Raw genomic sequence first — 27,485 nt, forward strand, 5'->3', positions numbered from 1 at the left:
TGCATTGTAAATGCTTGTTTACGTTTCTTGTAGTGCTAATGTTTCAGCTTTGCTGAGGTTCCACCCAGGCATGGCTTGTTTTCCTGTTTGCTCACACTATTTCTGGATGCATGCCTTATCGCTGGTTAGCACTTAGGGTGTCAAGCAATGCAAATGACTTGTTCTCTCTGCTACAGCCTCTAGGCTAGGCGTGCTCGGGACCCCCTCAGTTTGGTATCGCACCACTGCTGCTATGCTCCTGGGCAGCGCGGCCTTCATATCTTTCCATCTCCCCTCCTAGCAGTGTATTTTTTACCTTGAGGTTGCGGGGCGACCTACACTGGTGCGTTGTTGCAGTTGCTAGGGTGGCGTCTTTAGTCACTGCTGTTTAGTCATTAGTGGTGGGTCATCGCCATTTTGTAAGGCTGTCTACCTGGGCACGTCTGTCTTCCACAGCAATTTTCCTGGCTTACTGTTGTCCGTAAGTTGGGCTAAGCAGCTGATTTAACCCCTGGCACCCTTAAGTATTGCATGCCCTGCTTTGTTCACCTGGATGGCAGTTGTTGCTGAGGAAAAATTAAGGATAAATTCTCTCTGTCGACGAAGCTGCACTAGGGTGCGGCTATCTTGCCCCGGCTCTCTAGTGACCCCCGGCAGTGTGTAAAGCATTTGCACATAACCAACAGTAATACAGTGAAAACACTACAATAGGACACCACACCAATTTAGAAAAATATCCAATATTTTTACATATCCAAAACAAGACTACAAATTACAAAACTCTAACATACAGTACTTACAAATATGCACTTTGCAAGAATACCTATCAAAATGCTGTTCCTTGAAGTCGGTAGCTCCATCCGGTGCTACCGCAGTACTGAAAACGATGAAATCCAACAGATCCTACTCACCGTGTCGGAGCAGGTCAGCTGTAGAGTCGATAGACTCGTAAACAGTACCTTTTTTGTTGCGGCCGATGTGGCCGGATGTGGCAACCTTCACGATTGTGATGCGAACCGTAGCGGTGCAGTATCCTCAGGCCGCCGTATGGGCAACATTAGACGACTTTGGGAAGGCAACTGGGCTGAAAGTCAATTGGGCAAAATCCACTATATATCCTCTCCATCAGGACATTCCCCCACTAGAAATACACGCCGGGTAGGTCAGACTAAAGTGGAACAGTGATGCCCCAAGATACCTGGGAATCAGACTAAATCACTCCCTGAAGGACCTTTTCAAAGGCAACCACCGTAGAACACTGAAGGGCATTTGGACCCAAATCAACTTTTGTCACACTCTACCCTTGGCCCCAATAGGAAGAGTGGCTCTATCGAAAATGGTGGTGGTGTCCCGTCTCCTCCTCCACTTCTCAAATGTGCCAATTATCTCCCTACAAGCCTTTTTTAGTGAGCTCAATTCCATGCTAACATCTCTGATGTGGGGGACAGGAAACCGAAGGGTAGCCTTAGCGACACTACCAATGGACCAGGGTGGACTAGGCGCCCCATCTTTCGAAGCCTACTTCCTCGCAGTGCAACTCCATTGGGTATCACACTGGACAGCCAGATGACACTTGGATGAAATGTGCTCGGATTCAGGGCCCCTGACAATCACAGTGATACATCGTCTACTCTTTTCAGGCACCTTACCGGACCCACTCCATCCCATCCAGGTGACGGTAGCTAGCGCCTGCATGCAATGTATCCATCGACTATCCCGCAAAGCACTACTTTATTCCCCACTGTTGCAGCGGGTGGCCCTACCCCGATGCCGCAGCTATTACACTTCATAAGATGTACGAGTCTGGACAGAACACTTACTTACAGAGGTGGAGTCCCTATTCTTAGAAGGATGCCTCATTCCGTTCGAAGGCCTGAAAGAAGGGAGCGGACTCCCATTCGGACAGTTTCTCTTACATAGACAAATCATCTCGGATTGTAAACAGACATGGGACCTAACCAGGGGGAACCCACAACACACCCAACACTTCACACGATATTGAACATGGGCACTGGATGCCACCTTATTATTTGGATCTGTAGAACCATTCTAGAGCTCACAGCAATGCCACTCCCCCAACTTAGGCTAAAGTCGGAGGAGGAATTTGGGAGCGGACTGCATGACAAAGAATGTCCGACTGCCTGAGAACATCACAAGAAAGTGTCACGGAACCAGTGCTTTGAAAACATCCAATTCATTACATCGGGCATATCTGGCACCAGCGAGGCTTCAATGATTCTACCCCATGACACAATTCCGATGTCTACGCTGCCACCTGCCTAACGCCACATTCCTACATATGTTCTGGACCTGCCCTACTCTGCTACCCTTTATAAATAAGCTCAAAGCGCTCCGGAATCAAATTCAAGTCCGTAATGTATGTAGATTTCCAATGTCTTTTATTCAGACATTAAATTTCATATTCTTTCTACCAGTTCCTTTGTGCAGGATTCCTAACAAAAAATATAATAGCTTCATGCCACAACTTCATGCTAACACGTGTTTCGTCCGTTTCTATAAGACGAGACTTCATCAGGGCTTAATCATCACAAATATTAACACAAGATAAAGGGACGTTGTAATCCCTATCTGGACTATTAAATAGTAGACCACAATATAAGAATTCCATCCACTCAGCATATTAATGGAAAAAATATATATAACAAACATACGTAATCGGTCGGTCGAGTACTCCAACCACGTATCACTTTGAACGCCAAGAGTGATACGTGGTTGGAGTACTCGACCAACCGATTATATAAGAATTTCGGGGTGAAGTCGGTGAGACCAGGGTTGCAGTGTGAGATGTGGCGGTGCCCTCTGTGGTGCCTTCAGGAGATGGAGCCAACGATGGAGTCGGTGACGGAGTCGGTTGCCTTTCCTCCTCTGCGGCAACTGAAACTCACGGTTCCAGAGTCGTTCCCCAGAGGTGAGTGAAGTCTTTGCTGTACCTGAGACTTCGTGACCAGGAGGCGAGCTTGGTTACAAGACCTTGGAAATACTCAGCAACAAGTTAGAGAAAGTTCATTCCAGTCCTGTCACTGCCCATGGCAGAAGCAGAAACTGCAGGCCAACCCAACAAAGCGACAATGTAGCAAAGGGGCAGTACTAATCAACGTAAACAGTATCACCCACTTAATATTTATAAAGTTAAGTAATATATCCAGACAAATATATGCCCCACACTACTTTTAATTTTCAATCATTTATTATCAAAAACATACATATATTTCTTTTTTGTTTTTCATTTGTTTTATCAAAGTTTGTTTTAAAAGACACACTTATACATTGTACATATAATAAACAATCCACAGTATTGCTTATAAATTGAAGAAGAGCCCTAAATCTATACTAAAAAAAATTCAATGGCTGTACATGTCTTCAAAATAACAGACGCACAAAGATCATGTGAAAAAAAGGAAAAAGCAATACACAGCTACATTAAACATATACACAATGTTACATACAATGTGTAAGGAGAATACAAAAAAACACAAAATAAGTACAGAAAATTACAAAAGAAGTGCGCAAAGGGGCAGTACTCCTCCTGGCAGCTCTTCCAGCTCTTCTTCTTGGCAGGTTCCGTGATTCCAGCAAGTTCTAAAGTTCTGGGGTCTGGGACCCAATATTTATCTTCAAAATCCCTTTTTTATCTTGTGACAGAGAGTGTCTGTGCTCAGTAAAAACAGTTCTGTCCTCTCTGGCCTAGCTTCCCGGCAGGAGGTGGAGACATCACTTTCCAAGGCAGACCAGGCCCATTCAGGTGCAAGGAAATCTCCTCCCACTACTCTAAATGAAGCACAGGTCTATTCAGCCCAGCCCTGACTCATCCGGGCTGTGCTGGGCAGGACACACCCCAACCACCCCAGTGGCTGTCTGAAGACAATGCACATCCCCATCCTCTTTCACTCCAAAGCCAGACAGTCAGTCCACAAACCAAGCAGAGGCACACAGGATAGCTAAATAGGAAAATACTGACTAAAAGTGGTATTTTCAAACACAGAACATAAAAATCTCCTTTACTAAAAGATGCATTTTTAAATTCTGAGTCCAGGCATACTAAACTCTGTTTCATTATCTTGTCCCAATGGGAAGTTAGGTTTATAAGATGTCATAAACAAACTCCCATCCTATCCTATGAGACAGATAGTTTTACCATAGTGAAAAACAAAATACACAGTAAGTCACTGCCAGGACATGTCACGCACATCAGTACATGTCCTACCTTTAACATACACAGCACCCTACCTACAGGGGTACCTTGGGCCTAACTTGGGGTTGACTTACATGTAAGAAAAAGGATGGTTAGAGTCTGCCAAGTGGGTGCACCTGCCAGGTCGACATTGCAGTTACAAACTGCGTGCATACACTGCAGTGGCAGGTCAGAGACCCTGTTTCAGGGCTGCTTGGCCAGGTAGCACAACCAGTGCTGCAGGCCCAGGAGCAGCATTTGATTTACAGGCCCTGGCACTCCCAGTGTACTTTACTAGGGACTTATTAGTAAATCAAATATGCCAATCATGGAAACACCAATCCACAACACAATTTAAAATAGGAGCACTTGCACTTTAACACTGAACAGCAGTGGGAAAATGCGCAGAGACACTAAACCAGCAAAACAGAGTCAAACCGGGAGGTCAGAAAGCAAAAAGACAGGGGAAACATGCCAAAAGATGCCTGGTCTAACACCCAGGGAAGTCCTGGCTTGCCAGGCATCTGTTCAGCCCCAGGGTAGAGACCTTGGGTTAAGAGGCCAGTCTCAGTATACCACCCCTGGACTGGTGGGAAGAAGAATGGAAGTAGAGTGCTTAAGCTACTGGAATGCATCTGTGAGTCAGGACCTTCGCAGGTGTGCTCCACAGATGGGAAAAAGGGTTACCAATGGGCCAGTGTAGTGACTCCAGAGGATAATGTCAATGGGTTACAGTTAGGCTTGGATGGACATAGAACTGATACGTGCCTCTGCAAAAAAGGGCTATTGTCCATGTTCTATTGCCTAAGCAGGGATGTCATCAAGGTATTGATTGTCAACCCAGGCTTTTACCTAGAGGTGGAGTTATATTGGACCTGGCCCCTATTTGCAGAGTCTCACACGGATTTTTCTTCTGCCGCTGAAGCTGTTTTGTTAAAGGAAACACAAGGAAATGATGGATGGAGCGCTAAAACTTTTCAGACACTCACCCTCAATCACAGATCTGGGTTGAATCTATCCTCGTTCTTTAGCTCACTTCACAACCCCAGTTCAGACACAGCTATATGCAAATCAGTCTTGGCCCTGTGCCTCATGGGAATAGTCCAGCTCGAACTGCCTAGTCATGTCTTCCGTGGACCGGAAACAGGCATCCTGGGACTGGTTTCGGGCTAACAGCCCTCATCAGCCAGACTAGCTTGAATCCAGTGGCAAAGTGAGCAACGGACCCCCGTCTGGGCATACCCTGCCAACTTAGGGCGAACAAAGGAAACACAAGGAGATGATGGACGGAGCTCTGAAACTTTTCAGACACTCACCCCCAATCACAGATCTGGGTTGAATCCATCTTCGTTCTTAAGCTCACTTCGCCACTCCAGTTCAGACACAGCTATATGCAAATCAGTCTTGGCCCTGTGCCTCATGGGAACAGTCCAGCCTGAACTGCCAAGCCATGTCTTCACTGGACTGGAATCAAGCGTTCTGGGCTAAAAGCCCTCATCAGCCAGACTAGCTTGAATCCAGTGGCAAAGTGAGCAAGGGACCCACGTCTGGGCATACCTTGCCAACTTAGGGCGAACAAAGGAAACACAAAGAAGGCTGTTTTGTTGGCTTTAGTATTGCTAACCAGTCATAAAGTGCTTGTGGTCCACCCTTCCAACATGGGAAAATTGGCCTACACATAATTGGCACATTTAATTTCATTGTACGTTCCTCGTTATGGTACTACATGGATCCAGGACCTGTAAATTAAATGTCACTAGGGGCCTGCAGCACTCATTGTTCCACCCACTGAAGTAACCTTTTAAAACAATTTGCAGGCCTGCCACTGTAGTGTGGTGTTAAACTTCAATTTCGATTTGGCATAATTTAATTTTTACCAGGCCTATTCCTTCCCTTTTAAGACATATAAGGCACCCCCAAGGTAGGCCCTAAAGGATCATAGGCTGGGTGCCTTGCATTTAAAAGGTAGGAAATGTGGGTTTAATTTTCACATGTCCTGGTAGTTAAAAAATCCTAAAATAGTTTTTCACTACTGTAAGACCTGTCTCTCCCATTGACTAACATGGAGTTACCTTATTACATTTAATAGGTGATAACGTTTGATTACATTGATGACGTTTGTTTAGGAACAGATATAATTATGGTTTTTACACTCAAATAAATTGCAATTTAAAAACCTCCTAACTTCGTGACATTCCATTGCCTATGTGTGACACTTCAATAGGCACTTTATCGTGAGAAATACCAAGCTGTGAAATCAATGAAATTAGATAAATATCAAAAAGTACACTGAACGGCACAGAAACAAATTCTAGAAACTGCCTTGAAACAGCTGTGCCAGCTCAAAGCGCTTCTGCAAGGGCATAATTGCAGCTATTGGGTTAAAAACTTACAGTACGGTGGGCCAGGCAAATATTCGTCCTCTTACTAGGTGTCCAGGTGCTCAAGGGCCCAGACTTAAAAATGCATGCAATGCAGCACAGCAACTAAAGTTTCTGTACTGCTTTGCTTGAAAGGGAGAGAGCAGAAGAGTGTCATACCTACGATATGTCACTATTGTACCTTCTCGCTGCTCTTGTGCACTTCAGGCTGAAATGTGCTAACACACTCTATTGCCCTATATTACAAGTGTTTGTGCTTTATGTATTGTTTATGTCCTGGAATGGAACTCTTCCAGTACAACAAATAGCCTATTACACTTTTCCTCTACTGTATGTGTACTGTACAATGCAGCACACAGGAAAAGTAGAACAAGCATTAAAAATGCAATAGGTCTCGCCTTTCATTAAGTTAAAGCCATTTGCTTTGCTATACAATACCATTAGCAAAGCAAATGGCTTTAAGTTAATCAAAGGCGAGACTTATTACATTTTCAATGTACAATGATGTGTGTTGGGCATTGGGGATGGTTAAGTGCAGTGTCTGATGAATTACAAAGGATTTATCGACATTGGGAGGCTGATGAGCCGAGCGGCCCGCACAGATTTGAGCCTGTGCCCACGGGGTCTAACACAGAACTTTGCAAGTAGGTACACACATTAGTTTGCTGAGCCAGCAATCCCACAGGATGCAGAAGGAAGCAAAAAGGGTGACTGGTGAATGGATCAAGAAAGGGGGCAGCAGAATGTGGGGGGTGCAGACAGCTGTGCAGTGGAAGGAGAGACAGAAGGGAGGAGAGGTGAGAAAGGTGCTGCATTGGAAGAAAGCATGGAGAGTGATAGTTATTAGCCAGCGAGGGAATGACGGAGCCAAGAGAAGGCGAAGGGGGAAGTCACAGTAATGACTGAAGGCGAGGAGTGACTGCCCTGGCATGAGAGGAGCAGTCTTAACCCCAGTTCACCCCATCCCACCCAGGTTCATGTAGTCCCTGCGTCTTGCATAGCCCCGCACGCCACCTCATGACAGCTCACAGCACTTTATTTCTATTTGTTTTGCTGGGAGTATTTATAGCGCCCAGAGGTACCACTTCTTTAAAGCATAGCAACGCCCGTGGCTTCTAAGCGCTATACAAGATATCATCAAGAGGCTTTCAAAAGAGGAATAGAGGAAGGGAAAACGACAGAGTAATGTTCAGGACTTAACAGCAGCCACATCCATTACTGAAAACGAGTGCCTTCGCCTTCTTCCTTTCTCGCATCAAGCAGCTTTCCTCGTGCTGCCTATAACTCCTCTCTGCACTACTTCGGACATTCCCCTCCCCCTGTACATTTCACCCTGCTGCCCCTCCCCTCTTCTGTTGCATCTCTCCCTGCTAGGTTGTCTCGCAGCCATTCTCACATATATGGCACTCTGCACCATTCCAACAAAAGTGACAAGCGCCTTGAGGCCTTCAGGCAGCATAAGGTACACCAAAGAACTCCTCTACCAGAGAAAAGCCCATTGAAGCCGCCTGCAGAGGGGCACGTGGAGAAAGCACCAGGCAGTCAAACAAGTGGCAGAAAGTGCTATAAACGTGCAGATAAGACACGACGAATGACTCCGACAAGCACACAAGAGAGCCATGAAGCAGTTTCCTCACATGTTGCATTACAGAGAACCGATCTAACTGGGGTCCACACCATGTTGGGAAGAGACCATTTTTCCAGCCTTTGTCTCACATTTGACAGCCTCATATGTTCGCAACCTTCATGCATCTTGCTCTTTCCATCTCTACCGAACCTTTAGCGCTTGGAGGTGCCCTTTATCTGGCATAAAGTACTGCACAGATTACCCGCATAACACTACGACAGTCTTGGTTTGCTTCCGTTCTAATTTAAGATATCTTGGGGTCAACACTAGCAGAAAGGTAAGTCGATCTCAGGCGCAGTCTCAGCATATCAGAACGAGAACTAGTCAACAGTGGCTGAAGGGAAAAGATTGAGACTGAGGGGTGGGGGTGATGAGAGATGGTGGAGAGGGGGCTGTGGGAGTGGGTAAGTGAAGGGCTGAAAGGGAGGACCCAGAAGGGAAAGAAAGAAGTGCCGAAGCGAGGAGAGTGAAAAAGGGGAGGGGGAGGGGGAGGGAGGCAACGGAGAGCCAAGGGTTGAAAGAACAAGAAAAACAAGCGCAGTGAAAGCAAATCACGTGGCTAAATAATTAAATAAACAAGCCACGGCAGGCAGACCAAGCACGGTGATAGCAAATTGCGCAGCAAATCGTAATTAAATAAACAAGCCAGGTCCTCAGCGAGACCTAAAAAGCTGTTGCCACGCCATGCAACGCCATTGCGGGAATGAAAAAGAAAGTGCTCACCGAATAATTAGAAGACACTGTGTCACGCCACGGAGTAAAAGATCCAATCCTGGTGGGTGGGGCCAAAAGTAGACAAGGCGGTAACCAGGAGGGACTAAGAAGCCTCCTTTTCAGTCGTGAGCCAGCGTTTAGCATGGAGGATGACGCCAGCGAATGAAAAAGATGGGCGGGGCTTCTGAAAGCTTCTGAAACCGTATCGATTCCAAGAAGCTCTCGTATGGGGAGAGGCAGCGCATGCACGCTGCTAACGCCAGGCGAGACCTAAAAGAGGAGGAGGAAGAAAACATTTTTTCTTGTTACACCTACCTCATGGAGGCATAATAATTTGGCACAAATCACTGTTGACTGATGTTTGTGGATAGATATTTCTGTCAAAACCTCTTGGTGGTTCCATTGGAGCGTCCATGTGCCACCCATTAAGTGCCTCCTTCGAGCAAGGTACTACAAAGCAGCGCATAGCACAACTTTGCATAACCTTGGGAAACCATCCAACGCAAATCCCTATTTGTGTTGGATAGTAAATCCCAGCATAACACGTTGTGTTGGGTTTGTGTTACAAAAGTAATACAAACTTGGATCAAAGCTTCAGTGAATCTGGGCCCAGCTGGGCAAAGTACAACCTCAGATATTGGGTGCTGTCACAAGAGTTGTTAAACTCGGAAGTGCACGATCTGCTTCACACTCACTGTAGGACTGTCTCGACGCAACAGATCAAGTACTGAGAGAGTGCACTGAAAGCGCCTGGAACTAGCAATTGAGGAGGACAATTTGGAATGCATGATTAGGGCTGTTAATTGGGGCAGAGTCTGTCTTGAACAAGTGAAAGCAGGGACGGAGGAGCATAACCTTGAAAGAAGCAGCCTGGCAATGAGCTGCAGAGAGGATATGACTGGCCGCGAGAGGGGGTACCATCTTTAAACCCGGATGCTAAACAATAGAAAACCTGAGATCAATTCCCAGCACCCCCGAATCAACTTTTGTAATTCTATGCAAATGCTTTAGTTCAATGAACCCCCTTTCCCAGCATTATGACATATAAGACATTCAAATGTGACTGGCTTCTTAGTTTTCCAGTACAATTATTGTCTAGGCTGGGGTCAGAACTGCTTAAGGTAAAGCGTTCCCAGCTGTTAAAAGAAATACACTTTTTTTTAATTTGAAGAGACTTTATCAGGTGGTGATTATATGATTTTCAGGCCAAAAACTTCGGGCTCGGCTTGTGTAAAGCCTCTTAGCTTGGCTATTCCTGTTATTTTTTGGTCTGACCCACCTCCTCTCCTCTGCGAGTGGATGGAGGCGGGTGGCGCTTTGGGCAGTCACTGCTGGTTCATCTATGATGGTCTTGCGTCAGCGATCGCTTTAAAGTGAGCTCTGGCAGCTGGAAGCAGGTGTCCTGCTTCCGAGGCAGCGCTGCTCATAGTGGTATTTGTTAATGAATTCTGCAGAGGCAAAGGGCGGGCCATCTCTCAGCAAGAGCACGATCACAGGCTTCATCAGGTAACCATGACAACTCAGCCCTCTCCTTAACCCCTTGTAATCCAGTCAGGCTCAAACGCTGCAAGAAACTCCTAAATAATATTTTTAATCAAAGGAACAAAAAAACCCAAGTGGTGCAGAGATCAAAAGAGCTCTGAGAATTGTATGAGAATGTAGTTCCAGGGCAGGAATGCAGTATTGACTAACGTTTTGATTGGCCTGACTCGTAATGACGGCACTTGGCAGGGCTGAAGGCTAGAACGTCCAGTGTGCCAAAAGCACACACCTGCCAATAAGAGGACTGCTGGCATCCACATATGGATCTGGTCCTCCAGCATGAAGAGTCTAGTGCTGCAGCGGACGCTCTCTTTTTTCAATATGGATCCGGACCCATGAATGATTTTATAACTTAGTCACTTGACTCAGATCCTATACTTTACCCACAGAAGCATTGGACTTTTCTTCGTCTGCAGTGAGGGGGTGAAAAATCAAGGTGTCCAACTGCTGGTCAGCCTATGAGAATCAATAACTAGTAGCCAATCCACAAATTAGAGATAAGGTTCAAGTATATTACCATCAGAACCATGCTTTAAAAATAGTATTGCAATTGGAAGACCCAACTTGATGAACACATTTGTTATAAAGAGCCATTAGAAGACAATATGATTGTGTATTCCTTCTTTGCAATAGTTGCTAGGGCTGTCTGGGAAAATCTTGCATGCTTGACATCCAGGTGAATGCTGAGTCCTTATCACGCAAGAACCCAAGAGGACACGCAGAACACAAGACACTGGGTTAAAGAACCCTCCGATGTTGTTCTATGTAATTCCATCCTAACTAGGCCTGGAAGAGAACAACAATTTACCTCATGGGCCTTATTTCAGTGAGGGAGAAGGAGAGGGCAAGGAGCACTAATTAAACTACGGTGCCAAAAGCAGACTGGCTTTTAGAAATTCATCAAGATGTGTACTTCTGGACTTAGGTAATAAGTAAAAGTGGTCTCTCGTTCGTCCACCTCTACCCATCCCTTTCAAGGTCAAAACTTTGTAGGTAGCTGGGACATAGCTTTTAATCTCCACAAATTTCATAAGCATCTGACACCAAGCCGTGCTGACCTGCAGCACTGCTTGGTGTCAGAGGGAGGAAATACTAGTATTAGCAAGGAGTGGGTGACCAGTGGGGTCACTAGAGGATGATTGGGGTTGGTAAGAGAGAGAAAGAAGTGCTGGGGTAAGAAGGATAGAGCATAAGACACTCTCTCTCTTGAGAGAGAGCAATTGAGAGAAAGATAGAGAGAGTGCAGAACACGCACTCCCATGGAGTACTCAATAAAAATGGCAGGTAAGAAAGAAAGAAAAAGTAGTTCCATTAAAAAAAAAAATATATATATATATATATTTATTGCGTTCAAAGCGATAAACAAGGCATAGCAATAACGTGCAACAAAAGTCTGCAGAATTGTGGAGCATAGACTTTCTGTACAGACCAAAACAGTATCAATGTAGCAATAGACCTGCATAAGCAATAGCAATGCAAATCATCCCATCCCAATCATTATTATTTATATACTACCGACAAACAAGTGCCAGTAGCGAGTGGGGTAGCAGTGTAGTAGCCAGCCTAAGAGTACACTCCCAGTCATGTCCCAGGAACCTTCATGACTAAGGGGGACAAAGCACAAGCGGATGACTGGTCCACCGAGGGGGCCATGTCCACCCGATAGAAGCCATGACACTGGAGGAGGAGTGGGGAAGGGGAGGGAAAAGGACCACTCCACACCATAAGACTCTCCAGTCCTTCACGTCCAGCAATCTCTTCACCCATAGCGAATCAAATCCACACAAGCACACATCACAGCCACCTCCACGTGGGCGCACTATGATAACTGTCTGTCCTGCGGGACCATATAACCTGTGGATGAGAGGAAAAAATTGTTTCCTAACATTAGCAGTGGTAGGCTACAACTTATTCACTCAAAACCATGGGAATGAAGTGACCCTGGGCGAGATAAACACAAAAAGAAAGCCACTGAATCAAAAGTAGGGAAGTGAGAAAGACAATAGAGACGTCAAGGAACGACCAAGAGGCTGAAGAAGAGGCCACTCTATTTGTGTTGAAAACAAAGCGCCTGGCCAAGAGACAGCCTAAGCTATCTGTTGGCCAGACATAAAATGTAGTTCCCCAGTTGCAAGCAGTGGAAAGACACAAGTCATCCAGTCAGAACACAGTAAAAGCTAAATGACAAGGAGGCAGGATAAAGAATAGTGGTTAAACCCATCAAATAAGAAACAGAGAAATGAGATAGACAAGGAAGCCATTCAATCAAGAGCAAGAGGCTGACCCACTAAATGTATTTATTTTAAAGTCTTCAATAAGATATAGATAAAGCTGTCTGTAGCCCAATCATTTGCGCTGTATCAAAGACGGATTGATGTAGTACACAGTAGGAGCATTTTGCCATTTGAGTCAGGAGTGTGATCAGTGTGATGAGTAAATATCTGAGTTTCACTGTAAAATGCAATTCCAAAAGTGTCAAGCATGTACACTTTGCCATGTAATGCATGGTTTGGGTTCTTTGGAATTCACAGTCTCTTATATATTTTTAAATACATGTACCAGTTGAAAAGCATAAACATTCAATTCAGATGGGGAAAACAAGTTAGTTGGAGGCCAATATCAATGTGGTAAGCTCATGTGTCCTGAAATGTAAGATATAATGCCCACATTTAGGGAAAAAGTTAATCAATACCATGTTAAATAATTAGCTTTAATCATGAAAGCAACCCTTCCATCTCGTCGATGCTCACCTGGTATGTGTAAAATATGAAACCAGTAGAACAAAAGTCCAGAATCCCTCAATGGGCCCTGTAACAACCTATTTAATCAAAGTCTAGTACAGGAATCAGTAGGCGAAATATTCGTGTCTGCTACTCAAAACAGCACTGACTCCGGCAGAAAGACACACTCTCACCAAAATGCAACTTGTACCCAAAAAGAACCTCATCCCTAATTGTTGCCATCTGCTCAGGTTATGTAGCTCAGCCTTCATGCTCCTCAGTCAAGTGAGGAATGCCATGTGCATGTTTAATTGAGGAGCTTGTGTAAACAGTTGTGAAGACTGACTGACTTCTTTGAGCTATTGGGCTGTACCATACCCTGGCTCCTATGCAGGGCAGCAATCATTTCCATTACAGTCACATAGGCCCCAGGCTTAACTTAGCTAATATATATCACTCAATCGCACATCAGCACCACGCACTACACATAAAAGCACCCAAGACAATGGCTACACTTACCATGCTTTTACATACATTCAATTGTATTTACATTACCAAGCATACCACAACCATGCATTGCAAACAGTGGTTAATTTGTAAAAATATAAGTGCCAGGGCTCTTCTCGGAAGCGCACTGCAGTCTGCACCTCTCATTGCCAGCACTGCCAATGACAGTACCACCATAATCCCTAACCATTGCCCTACTACAAGTGTGACAATATAGACTATTTCAGGCCACACAAAGCTAAATAATGGCATTAGAGGCTAGAATTGTTCATTTTCAATGCAAATTTACTTAATAAGCACAGTTGTTGTGCTCTTTTCAAAATTAAACAGATAGCGCTACCATGTGGTGGACTGTCAGTAGAGCCGGTGCTGACAATTAGGTGCCGGTGCGAGCACCAGAAACCACAGGCTAAAATTAAGCACTGATTGCAACACCATTTTGATGCATTAATTCACATACATGAGCACAAATATAAGTACCATATATAAGACCATAAACTCCCCACCACTACCCATCCTTGAACTCTTATCTCCCTTACTCTAAATTCTACCCATTACTGAACCCTAAAAACCCTTACTACCCCTATACATCAACCATCCCTGATTCATGAAACGCACCTTACTACCCATGCACACTACCTATACCTGAAACCTGAAATAAAACCGTCACTGCTACCAATACACACTACCCACCCCTGAAACCTAAAAGCTCTTTACTAACCTTTAGGACCTCCCCTCCCTGAACTCTAAAAAACCCTGCTGCCCCTCTTAAAAATATTTATCCCTGTTCCCTAAAACCCCCATGCCTGTTCAATATTCTACCTATCCCTGAACCCTAAAAAGCCCTTACTACCCCTATACACTACCTATCCCAGAAACCTAAAAACACCCTCCTGCCCATACACACTATCAATGCCTGATACCTAAAAAACACACTACTAATACCATACACTATCCACCCGTGGAACCTCAAAACCTCTTACTACCATATCCATCACCTACCACTCTGAATCATAAAAAAACATTACTAACCCTAAACTATACACATCCATAAAAACCTAAAAGCCCCGTAAATAACCCTATGCACTACTCACGCCTGAACCCTAAAAATCTCTTATATCTCAAACTGTTTACTACCCCTAAGCAACACAGACAAACACCAAACCACCAGTGGCGTAACAAAGAGGGGAGGGTGGTGTGGGGGTTGGGCTGTCCGCCGCGGGCGGCACGAGTTTTGGGGGCAGCGGTCTTCCCTAGACAACATGAGTTTTAGGGGCGGCGGCCTCCCCCACTCTTACCTGCCATCTGGGGCGGCAATCGCAAGCACCGCCACCCCGCTCCTCAATGCAGCCACAGCAGGGACCGCAATGGGCGGGCAAAGGGCTAGCTACGCCACTGCCACCCACCTACACTTACACCCTAAAATGCGTTAAAAATATGTATGGTAACTTACCTCATCGTAACCTACCTTGTTGTAGAGGGAAATGAGCAGTTGTAAATGCGTTGTAGTGGTCCCTTGTGTTCCCTCACTGTGAAGGTATAATACCCTTAGAGTGTGATTAAATGCTTCCTTTTTAATGTGTGTGAGCCTTTTATTCTAAAGGAAGCATTTGTGAACTCAAATTATATCTGCAACTATCTTTCCAATGGCAGAAATGCTCATGGAAAGGTCATTGCCACCAGCACAGGGCAAAAGTTGAAAGAGGTAAAGTTCTATAGAAAATGGTTCAACTGATTGTTCCAAAAACGTATTAATCAGGCATCTAGCATTACGTTGCCCACTATCACTTGGTCGACAATTACCCTGACCATTCTGACTACACTTTAATACTTTGACTGACCTTCACTTAGACGTGGATAAATTACTATTCTAAATCAAGTCCCAGCTAGTTTGGGGCAAGTGATGGTCAATCATTGTAAAAGATCAGTTTAAGCAAAGGTCATGGTGGTTTAAGTAACAGGGGTCAAGTACAAAGGAGCAGCGTGTTAAACATGTGAAAAAGCTATCAAAACAAGTCCTGTATTACTTAGTACTCTGCATCACACCTCAAGCAGGATGAATACAAGAGCCTGTCCGAACTTCTGTTAACCTTATGTCACAGCTCAGAGTATAACCCTCAATGTAGGTTCAGATGACATTTCACAGCTACAAAACATGAACAAATCTTGAGGTTTTACAGAAACCACCTAAATACCACAAAAGGAAGCCAGTCCAGTCCTTCACAATTTGCTAAGGCGCTAATTTGTACACTTTGAGTAAAGGAAAGCCAAGTTCTTTACACAAACTTCCACCCTTATTAACATTGACAGTAATCATTTTCCTTTCCAAATATTCGTCAGAGTTCAACATTTTTAGCAATTTCTCATTCTGAATTCTAAAGAAAATTGATATGAACCGACGGTGCACGAGGAATACTAGATTAGCTTGTAGATTGGACCCTTTCTACTTTTGTATGTGTTATCTGCAAGGGCGGCCACACTGAATGCTTTTTAAGTGGACTCTTCAGTTCATCTGAAAAGTTTCTTTATCGTCCTTGGAAGAAAAATCCTTTATAAAGAACGTCTGGTTTGGAAAATTCTCAGAGAATACTTGAACCTCCCAGAAGGTAAGTACCATTTCTGAAAACGTCTGTGTTTTATTCTTGTATTTTCTAAAGGCCGTTTAAAAGTTGTTCAATTATCAATATCTACTCATATTTCAAAGCTCTTTCATGTTAAACATAAATTCGTAGTTCATTTTGGTGGAACTGTGAAAATTCTGGAGGGAGTAACTGCATGATGGTATTGTTGGTTTGAGTAAATGTGTGTCTCCATAGCATAATCTAGACAGCGACCAAGAGAGAAAAGCACCCAGATGTTTTATCAACAGCCCATAACTGTCCATACTACGACACAATGCAGGGATTACAAATTCCATATTTTCAAACCATGCATTCAAGAACAGGTCACAAAAAATAAACACTTCGCATTGTGGTGGTATGCTCCACTGTGATGGGAATGAATACAGAAGCAGGTTTATGCATTTTTTATAACAACACAAATGGCAAAGAGGAAAGATTTTTACTGCACCAAAGCATCAATTCTATTCACAAATCTTTCTTCATGATTTAATAACTAGTTGCAAAGTAGAAAATACATTCATTGCCCATCAAGGCAAAAGTACGCATAATGCCCATGGTATATGAAATATGAAAAGATTGCTCAGGGCTGGCAGAACCACTTTGCATTATCCTAATGTACACTTTCTCCATTGTGTCTTCTGTCTTTTTATGAAATAAATATGATTATCAACTGGCTGGATAATGTTAGCTGTTGGAGTGTGCAATGCACAATCTCCAACTACGTTTTTTTTATAGTGAAGAAACGTTTTACTTGAAAATAGAAAGTAAAAAAAAAAGAAGACTTACTTTTGATGTTCATCGGAGTTATCTTTCCAAATTTCCATTAGATGAGACTTAGATCAAGATAAACGTGATATGAATCTAAAGTTATATATAAACATACACGTCTTGTGCCATCAAAATTCTTAAACGAAACCTGGGGAATGCGCAATAGAACATGTACACCAACACTGGTTGTGCGTATCTGGAGTCCCAGAGGTTTATCACCTTTTGCACACATATTAAGAATTACTCTAACCAACTAGAGCCTGGCATGCATCGAACTGCAAGACTGGGACAGACTTCAAGCTGAACAAATAACTCAGACTCACAACTCTGCTTTGGCTGAGACCTAAGATGAGATTGGCTCTTATGGAAGTTTTATTTTACAAATCAGAACATTTGGGGAAGGATCAAATTATGGTAAGTATTACAGGAGTGAATGAGCTTTTTTAGGTGTGGCTTGATAGTGCAGCGGTCTGCAAGATATATTGTTACCACCAGGGTTAGTAAAGCTCTCTCACCTCATGGTATTGGCCATTGGTACATCATTCAGACCTACCCATTGCAATGCATGAGGGACTGTTTTACTTTTGACAAGTGCACTAAATGACCTCACTGTGTTTCACATTCACTTCTTTATAGCTTATATGCATTCTACACTGAAAGCAATCCCAACTCTTCAGGGGGCCATCATTCATCTCGTGCCCGATGACTATCTGTGAGATATGGGAGGCTCAGGGTCCCCTCTTCATATTCTAAAAGGGCCCCATCATTTTGCATTACCCCACTGCACATTATGAATCATCTTGGAGTGTTTTAGTGAAACATTATCAGCACTGTAAATAAAGACCAGCAAAGTCCAGCATTTATGTACAGCTATAATAACTGTCTTCCATTCGTTCATTCGTTTACACCATGTGCAATTTATAATCCGAAGAGGCCTCAGTCGCAAAAGAAACTCCTACAAAAACAGTGACTGCCGGTTCCCTCTTCAAGAATTGATGAGTTACTCCGTGTGCACCATGCACCGCCAGAACACCCCAGCCATGACTTGCAAATTTGCTGCTGGTAGATACGTTAATAATCATTTTATTAGGACCCATATTTTTACATTTGACAATTGGAATAAGCCCCATAAAATGTGATTTAGATCACATGATGGTCGATTAACTGTGGGCCTGATTCACAAAGGTAAACTTAACCATTTGTGTGAGTTTATAATTATTTGCTATCCACAAAGGGATTCACGAGTAGCCTCTTTAGAGTGCAGAGTCTCCAAACATGAAAAAATAGGTCCTTATATGTGCGGAGACTCTGCACTTGTAAAGATATTACTCGTAAAGTCCTTTGTGAATAGCAAAGAAGTGTAAGCCGAAACAAGAGTGTAAGTTTACCTTTCTGAATCAGGCCCTGCTCTTACGTGGTTGGCTGTAAAAATCAAGATTACTCAACATAAAACAAATTATCAGGATGCTTCCATTTCTTAGCAGTAAGACTTTAGTGGTAAAATGTGCATTATACATGATGCTGAAACATGAATTGAGGCAAACAGTCTTTACGGTGTGGTTAAAGTAGGTACCCTTCTAGGACTTCATGTAAGCTAATTTAATGTAATTTTATTTAAGAGAAAGCCCTTTTTATTTGACAACAATATACATTTTAGAAACAATAAACATATAATCAAATGTTATTAAGACAGAATAAAATTAAGTGATCAAATAAATCCATCATGTAATAACTTTCAATCAAATTTGTAATCTTAAACACCTTCTGAACATTATCAACAGTACATTCTACTATGTGAAATTTGTATAATAATGTTATTTAAGCTGATTGAGATGTCTGTATTCTTTCAAGATATTACTATTCTATACCACTTCCCCATAACCCGCATGGTTCTCTCTGTCAGGAACCTTAGTCCATTTGCTGGTAACAAAACCGAGTGGCAATTGGCAAAATGTTATCTGTAGTAGTTGGCCTATTTTCCTGTGGTATTTTAAGATCCTGCCATTTGTTTTGATGTACTTCCAAAATCAGTGTTGAAAGTTTTAAATAAAGTAGAATGTCCATTAGGGTAGAACTATATAAATGATTTAGGAACTGATTTTTAGTGGTCCTGATTTTTCAGATCCCTGCACAAACCCGTTTGCACAGATGTCAGAAATCTGAGCTGTGTGGTGTTTACCACACGCGGCAATTACCAGGTGTGATAAAGTCAGCAATCTTCGTTAAATTTCAGCAAGTCAAATCTAAAGGAATTCAAAGGGAGAAAGAGTGTCGTAATAACATGCAAATGTTGACGCAGTAGGCACCAAAGTCAACATGTTACTCCCCAAAAAACTAAGAATAGGTACAAGCTATGCGCCCAATAAATTACAAATGCAAGGAAGTTGGATTTTATTGGGTGTAACAATTGTCACCTTCCCTCCAGGCACTGATTTTCTGGTCCTTAGTGGCATGAAGACACTGAAGATAATTACACTGAGGAGCTCCAACCTGTTTATATAATATACAAATGACAATGAATCATAAGCTTTAGGACATTGTAAAGTAGAAATATTGGCAATTGAATATTAAAATAATGATGGTCACTAAAAGTCCTGCCGGTTTGCATTAATTGTCTGCTGTATGGTCATTAATTCATGAGTCGCTGCTTCTCCTAGCTTGGCTTTTGGTGCTCCATTCTCTGCCCTTGCTACTCCTCATCTAATGGACCATGAAGGGCATCGACACCATAATCACCAGACCTTAGTCTCTCAGCTGCAAATCCTAGGATGCTGAGAGTTTAAGAGTGAGACAGGGGTCAGTCCTGTTGTGTCTTTGGGAGCCTACTGGAGCAGGAGTCACCTGTCCCAGGCATTTCTACATATGGATGGCTACTGTCTGCTGTTATATGGTGCACAACTGTCCTCGGGATAAACTGGAGAGAACAAAAACATGAATTTGATGTAAACAAGGACTCCAGCGCTCACATAGACTGAAAATATTTCTGTAGCAGAGTTGCTTGAATTGAAATGTCATACACTGAAACACATTTCCTTTGTTATTTTTGCATGTAGAAATTTTGCAAGTGCCCAGATAAGAAAATCTTTGGCATCTAAGAAAATCTTCGGACATCTCATCAGCCTCCTTATAAGTAAGTTATATTTTGACAGAGATTAATGCTTGTAGCATTCGTTTTTTTAGACCATTTGAATCATGTTTTAACAATGTTGTGTCCTCATGTAATGCAAGTGGTGCTATGTAAAGCGCTTCAATACCCGATATCGGGTCAAGTTCGCACTATATAAAACTCCATAAAATAAAAAATAAAAAATGTTAACATTGGTCAGACTACTGTGCATAAGTTAGTTCAGTGCTAATTCCTTGCATTTGAACCCGAGTTGGGTTATCATTTAAATGCAAATCTAAATATTCCCTAAAGTAGTACATTGATGATTTAGTTGGTATTTTAAGCAACTGTGTGCTCAGCATTCGAACATCCAACGAGATGTGAAATGGCATCTTGATTTTTTGGGCACTTGTTTCCCAGCCGGATATTGAGCATTGAATCCGACAGCATAAGAAAAAAACTCTCACGTTGTCCCATAATGCCGATTATCAAAAATTATTGATCTGGTATTTACCCATTTAGCTATCTCTCTCACTACGCGTAATCTGCTTACTCCTTACCTATCATACTTCAAAACGTGTCATTCCAAAGACATTCCTTCCCATTCCCATTTTCAAACACTTAAGCCACCACAGCCAATCATCATGGTCCCTTGTCCTTCTTGACCACTGCGCTGTGTTCGATATTGTTGATCACACAATTATGCTATTCAGATAAACAATTTAGGCTCAGCCCTTCACTGTCTTTTACGCTAATCCTAGTACTCTTACAACCACAGGGTGCAAAACAACATTTTGTGCAATATGCACCTCCAATTTGTGGTAGGTTTGCCATCTCACAAATCGCGGAGACATGCACGAGAGTTGGTACAATATGTGCCAGACTTCCGATCTCGCTTTGGGCACAAACAAGACTTTGCACCCACAGTAGGATTTGTGACTAGGGACTGTATCATGATGAACATTTGTTCTCCAGAAATTGCATTGTCTATAGCAATAAACAAACCTGGAAAATATCTGACTGAATGCATGAGTTGTAGAGAGCACCGTTCAGAAACCCCAAGAGACAATCACAGCCTCTCATCTTCTGAATAGATGAAAAGCACAATTCAAACAGGTTGCCGCATATTGCTGTGCAGAAGTCCCAAATGATTGCTCAATTTATCTGATTTTTATTGCCTTTGTCTAGTCGAATCGGGGTGTGACAAACCCCCACCTTTAGCACCTTGAACAGTGGTTGCCACTGGCAGTTCTGTTTAACATAAAACAATCTACATTTATCTATTGCTCCTTTGACTTTGAATGAAGACTGCTAGTCTCCAAGCGGAAGCTCAAAAAAATGAGTTTAAAAAGATCATAGAATGATGAGGCAGTTGGGTGAGAAACAAATTAAATAAAAGAGCATGTAGAAAGGAGAGATGGATGGATTGATGGAAGAATAAATGGCTGGACAGTAGAATGAGATGGTTAGAGGGGGTGATGGGTAGATGCAAAGATGGGTCGAGTTGGGTATGGAGCGAGATACGGGTGGACTGATAATGGTTGGATGGGAGAAGGATCGATAGATGAATAGATACAAAAAAATGGAAAGATTTAAAGAAAAAAGGTTGGATGGATGAATTGATGGGAAGAGGAACGAATAGATGGAAGAAAGGACATATAAATGGATGGAGAGAAGGACTGATGGATGAAATTCGGGAAAAATAAATGAGGATGGATGTATTCATGCATTGATGGATAAAAGAACAGAGAAGACTGGACATTAGGGAGGAAAGAAGACTGATAAAGACAAATCCCAAACAAGATAAGGGCAGAAAGAAAGAAAACAGACTGAAAGTGGGACAGATGGAAATAACATTTCATAATTCCCTTGGGGATGGGCAGCGATGCCTTGAATGTCTAGTGTGTTTGCTTGCTTGCTTGCTTCATTCACTGGTTCACTGCCATTTCAAAGTGGGTACATTTTATTTTTCGGGCTACTCTCGTGTGGTGTAGCAGGACAATAGTGACATAACATTCTACAAATTCAGATTTACCTCCTAAAGTCTTACACAGTCTTTGGTTAAGAATACTGTGTGATGAAGACATTTTGTTCCTGGGAAGATTTACTACTCAGTTTTGACTTCACCACCACAAATTCTACCCTGTGCAAATCTGCACAAGGGAGTTTCCTCTGTTTTCCGCAGATGGGGGGCGGGAGGGGGCATCTTTTGGATCTGTTGTCCGTTTCTGGTGTACCCTTTATTTCTGAAAGTAGTAAAGGACCTAACACCACTGCCAGGACTCGTGGGGGAAATGTGCAATGAATAAAGCTTGCACTGGTCACTGCTCCTGCGTGCCTTTGAATCTCACATACATGCAAACATAGGATACACTCCTATTCAACATGATTACCTTATCACAAAATATATCTATACACCATGGTAAGTATCCTAAGATATTGAGAAACATTTGTATTTTAGGAAGTTCAGTCTGTCAAGTTTAAATTAGCGTTGGAACATATACGAAATCAGTGTTTGTATGTTTACTGTGCATTGTTGAAATACTGTGGGTGTAACAGGAAGTGGGCAAACAAGTTTTACTCTAGCCGAGCGCAGTTCTCTAAAGCCAAATGGATGCATTTCAAATACTACTGAATGTGTTTACATCTAACCACAAAATGACATTAGTCGGGTTAAGTCCACGTTTCAGTCCAATCATTTTTCCTTAGGGGAGAGCACAATGCGTCAAAGAATTTAACATTGAAAAAGCTACATTGTATGACTCCTTTCCTTTAACTTTTCCCCATACGGATCTGAATGTACCTTAAGATGGCAAAGCAAAGCCACACACCCACCTAAACATCACTCAGCAAAGCTAATTGATTGGAAAGTTTCATGCAGATTCGAGATAGGGTGACAAAGTGTATAAGTAAGTATTAATGTGATTAAAAGTATGCCGAGAGTACTACATTAATATTCTTGTACCACAATGTATTGATTTTTTTAGGTATCAGTATTTCAAGACACGAATTCTGTAGCATCCTGAGTTTTATCTTTTCTATGCCCTATGAGATGGGCAATTATCACACCTGATTGATTACCTTGCTAATCTCAAATGTTTTGGTAGTTTTCTGACATTTGTTTTGACTTTTTTTGCTGAAATCTCCAAGGAGGATAAATTGGAAATTTAGGTTTACCACTTTACTTTTAATTCCTGATATGGGAAGTAACTGGCTAGACTCACACCTACTCAACACCAAGATAACCTCCTGGGTCATAGTGCATTCTCCAAATCTGCATAACATAGCATAACACAACGAAACAGAGGGCACATCTGGAATTACTGCCCACTAGTAGTGAGAGGCCAGTGACTCATTTGAGCCAGTGATTGCAGGTGGGGCCCACAAGCATTCAATTTCGATTACTAGGACCTGTTTTTCATCGTCATCCTATATACCAGAAAAAGGGTAGAAAGTAGAAACAAAAAGGAAGAAAAAAATGGGAAAACAGTGACAAATGGATAAAGCAGGGATAAAAAAGAATCTGCAAGACTGAGATAAAAGCGGAGGGAGTGTAGGATGGTAGATGAAAAGGGCATGAGGTGCAACCAAGAATAAGCTGTCTTGGTTTTTGCAAACTATGGGGGTTGGCAGAGCTGGCTGCGAGCTTCTGAGTACAACATTGGATCACAGCGCTTATTCTTTCACAAAACAAACACACAACCTAAGATATTTCTGAGAAGCAGAAGGATCAGGGAAGATCTGGGTCCTTAAATATTTGCTAATTTACATTTTGCAGGTTCAACACGGTGCTAGCAGATGTTTCATGGGTTAAGAATGCTTTTCACATAAAGAAAGACACAAGAGATTACTACAGTTCAATTGGAACAATCCTGTTCAACAGAGATATTCTGACTCTTCCACAACCTGTACCCCCTGAATGTACATCCTGAGGCTGCCATTGCTCAGGATAAAAACATAATTAATTGATGTCAAGGGTTTTATGAAGGGGGGTTATTTATTTCCTCATTCACCAGAAATAATTTGGTAACTAACAGAGGTCAGAGTCTTAGTGATGCACACAACATCAAAAATATGTTTTGTTAGACAATGTTTCCACCATCAATATTCACGCTGATGATTATTTGTAAATGAAGTACCCTGGCTAGTTTGCACAGTTCATGGTGTGCACCAACTTCTGAAATGTAATTTGAATGGTTTGGGGAGGTGCACCATCAAGGTGTTTTGTTGATGTTTATTCTTAGAACTTGCATTGTCTTCAGATTCTTTTGACTGCAGTTTACATATTAGAGATATTGTAGCTGCAAAAACTATAATAAAACGCTTGAATAATACCCCTTGTATCATTGGTTCACATCATGCGCTCATTGTTCTTGCATGCTAACACTTGGGACATAATGTATGTGTCATAATTTCAAAAAGAAACCATCCGACATGCACAATTTTTCAAGAAATGAAATCAAGTTTTTGTTTTTTTATTTAGGAAAACACCGTGCCTCATCCATAAGAAGCTGAAGGCACCACCTGGAAAGATGAAGCTAGCTCTCGTCGCCTGCCTCCTGGCGCTGTGTGCTGTTGCTGTCTATGGCCAGTGCACTGAATACACCTACAGGGCTGTGCGGTGTGTTAATCCTTGTCGCGCGGATGGAGATGGATCATACCAATGCATGATCAGTGGGGGGGCATCTGATTACTGCTCCCCCTCCAATGGTGTCAGCTATAAGAATGTGCAGTGTGCATCATCATGCGCCAAAAAAATTAACTTGTTTGGTGAGTGGTATGAATGTACAACAGTAAATGGAGATGTGCAGTACTGCGGCTTCTGTTACAGCCGTCCAGCGCCATAGAGTAGGTGCACTCACCTGTGAATCAGGCTTTGTCATCGGTATCCAGCTAACTGCGAAATGCTCATATTGGTTCATAAGGAAATGTAGAATTGAATAAGGATTATGCTATCTCTACCATGGTTTTTGATTTATGTTGTGTATCCATGATTTGAAATGTATTACACTGATTTAATAAAACTATGACATTCAGTCATTTGCAAGCATGTGTAGACCCTGCTATCTCTTCGCACATCATGAAATGAAAGAATGTAGCAACTTTTAACTATATCTAATTTTAGGATCAGGGCTGCACTGGGAAACGAAAGCAGCCCTAGCAAAATTGTTCAAACCCGCCTGCTCCCTTCTTCCCCACACTTTCTCTTTCCATCCATCCATTTCTGTCTCTTTCTCTCTTCTCCACACTCCATACTCTCTCCATAATCCATTTACTTCCACTCTATTTCTTTAAGTTATGTCTCTGTTTCCCTCCTTTATCTCTCGCCTTTCTTATGGCCCCCTAGAGTGCCTGTTGGAATAAAGTGACAGGGGCGCCAACAGCAGCAACAGGACTTCAACAAGCTTTGGCAAAGGTCGCGCCTATGTGAGAGCTATTAGCATTGGTAATGTGTTTTAGCCATGTTTTATACCAGTGTGGCTGCTGTTTAGCATGGGTAAACCTTATTGGTGTGATGTGGGGTACACTGGAGTGGAGTAATTTGGGGTACAGTTGAATGGGGGATATTGGAGCAGCGTGAAGTGGGGTAGAATGGGATAGCATAGAGTGCGTTAGTTAGTTTAGAGTAGTGTGGCGCTGAGTATATTGGGGTAGCATGGAGTGGCGTAGATTGGTTTAGAGTGAAGTGGGGTAGATTGTAGAGGGGTAAATTGGGGAAGAGTGAGGTAGACTGGAGTGTGGTAGATTGGGTTAGATTGTAGTGGTGTAGAGTGGGGAAGATTGAGTAGAGAAGAGCGGTATAAATTGAAGTGGAGTGAGGCAGATTGGAGTGGAGCTGGGTTTATTGGAGTGGGGTAAACAATAGTGGGATGGGATAGATTGGAGTGGCGTAGATTGGAGTGGAGTGGGATTGATTGGAGTGGAGTGGGGTAGATTGGAGTGGAATGACGTAGGTAAATTGGATTGGAGTGGGGCAGATTTGGGTGGAATGGGGTAGATAGGAGTAGATTTGGATGGATTGCTGTTGATAGGAGTTCTGTAAGTCGGGATAGATTGGGTAGAGTTGAGTGAGGTATATCGGGGTGGATTCAAATGGGGTACACTGGGGAAGAGTAAAGTAAATTGGGGTAGATTGAAGTTGAGTGGGGGAATGGGGCAGATTGTAGTGGAGTTGGGTACTTTGAGTGGAGTATATTGGGTGGATTAGTGTAGGGCAGATTGGGAAGGAGTGTGGTAGGTTGGAGTGGAGTGGGGTAGATTGGAGTAGATCAGGGTACTTGGGGTGGGGTAGACTTGGTGGATTAGAGAAGGGTAGATTGGAATTAAGTAGGGTAGATTGGGGTAGAGTGGAGTGGGGTAGAATGGGATAGATTGGAGTGGGGTAGTTTGGAGTGGGGTAGATTGGAGTGGAGTAGCGCAAGTTAGGTTGGAGTGTAGTAGAGTGGGGTAGAGTGGAGTAAATAAATTACAGTGAAGTAAATTGTAGTGGAGTAGATTGCGATAGACTGGAGTGGGGTAGATTGGGGTGGAGTCAGTTATATTGGAGTGCAGAGTGATAGCCTGGAGTGACAGATTGGAGTGAAGTGGAGGGGGTAGAGTAGAGCATGGAAGATTGGGGTAGAGTGGAGTGGGCTAGATTGGAGTGGAGTACAATGGGGTAGATTGGGTGGGTTGGAGTAGGGTAGAGTGGAGTGGGGTAGATTGGGTGGATTGGAGTAGGGCAGAGTGGATGGAGTGGGGGAGATTGGGATGGAGTGGAGTAGGGTAGATTGGAGTGGAGTAAAGTGTGGTAGATTGGAGTGGAGTAGAGTGGGGCAGATTAGGGTGGAATGGGTACATTGGAGTGGAGTAGATTGGGTGGGTAAGAGTATGGTAGATTAGAATGATAGATTAGAGTAGACTGGGGTAGTTTGTAGTGAAGAGTATATTGGAGTGGAGCGGGGAAGATTGGGTATGGGTAAATTGGAGTGGAGTGGGGTAGAATGGAGTGAGGTAGAGTGGAGTGGTGTAGAATGGAGGTGTGTAGATTGGAGGGATATGGAGTGGAGTGGCAGTCATGTCATAGAGTGTTTTACAGTGGGGTGTTGTGGAGTGGAGAGGCATGACGTGGCATAGAGTGGAAGTGCAAAGTGCAACAGTGTTGTAGAGTGAAGTGGTGTAGTGTGTTGTAGAGAGGAGAATTGCAAAGTGGTGTGGCATAGTGCGGAGTAGGCATGGCCTGATAGTGCACTGCCACTCCAGACAATGCATTTCCGATTGAAAATGGCCATTACATTTGCAATGAAATACAGTGTTACTGCACAGAAATGATACTGTTTAGAAATGTC

The 27,485-nt window shown here is 43.0% G+C and overlaps 1 long non-coding RNA gene across 1 annotated transcript; it reads left to right on the forward strand.

Annotated features, from left to right (window-relative positions):
* Nucleotides 1–16,187: 16,187 nt before the first annotated feature.
* LOC146799381 (uncharacterized) lies at nt 16,188–25,207 on the forward strand. The gene is made up of 3 exons (XR_014969262.1): nt 16,188–16,268; nt 20,105–20,181; nt 24,641–25,207. It is a non-coding gene; the product is annotated as an uncharacterized LOC146799381 (long non-coding RNA).
* Nucleotides 25,208–27,485: the final 2,278 nt, after the last annotated feature.

The sequence above is a fragment of the Triturus cristatus genome, chromosome 9, assembly GCF_964204655.1.
Source record: "Triturus cristatus chromosome 9, aTriCri1.1, whole genome shotgun sequence".
Lineage (NCBI taxonomy): Eukaryota > Metazoa > Chordata > Amphibia > Caudata > Salamandridae > Triturus > Triturus cristatus.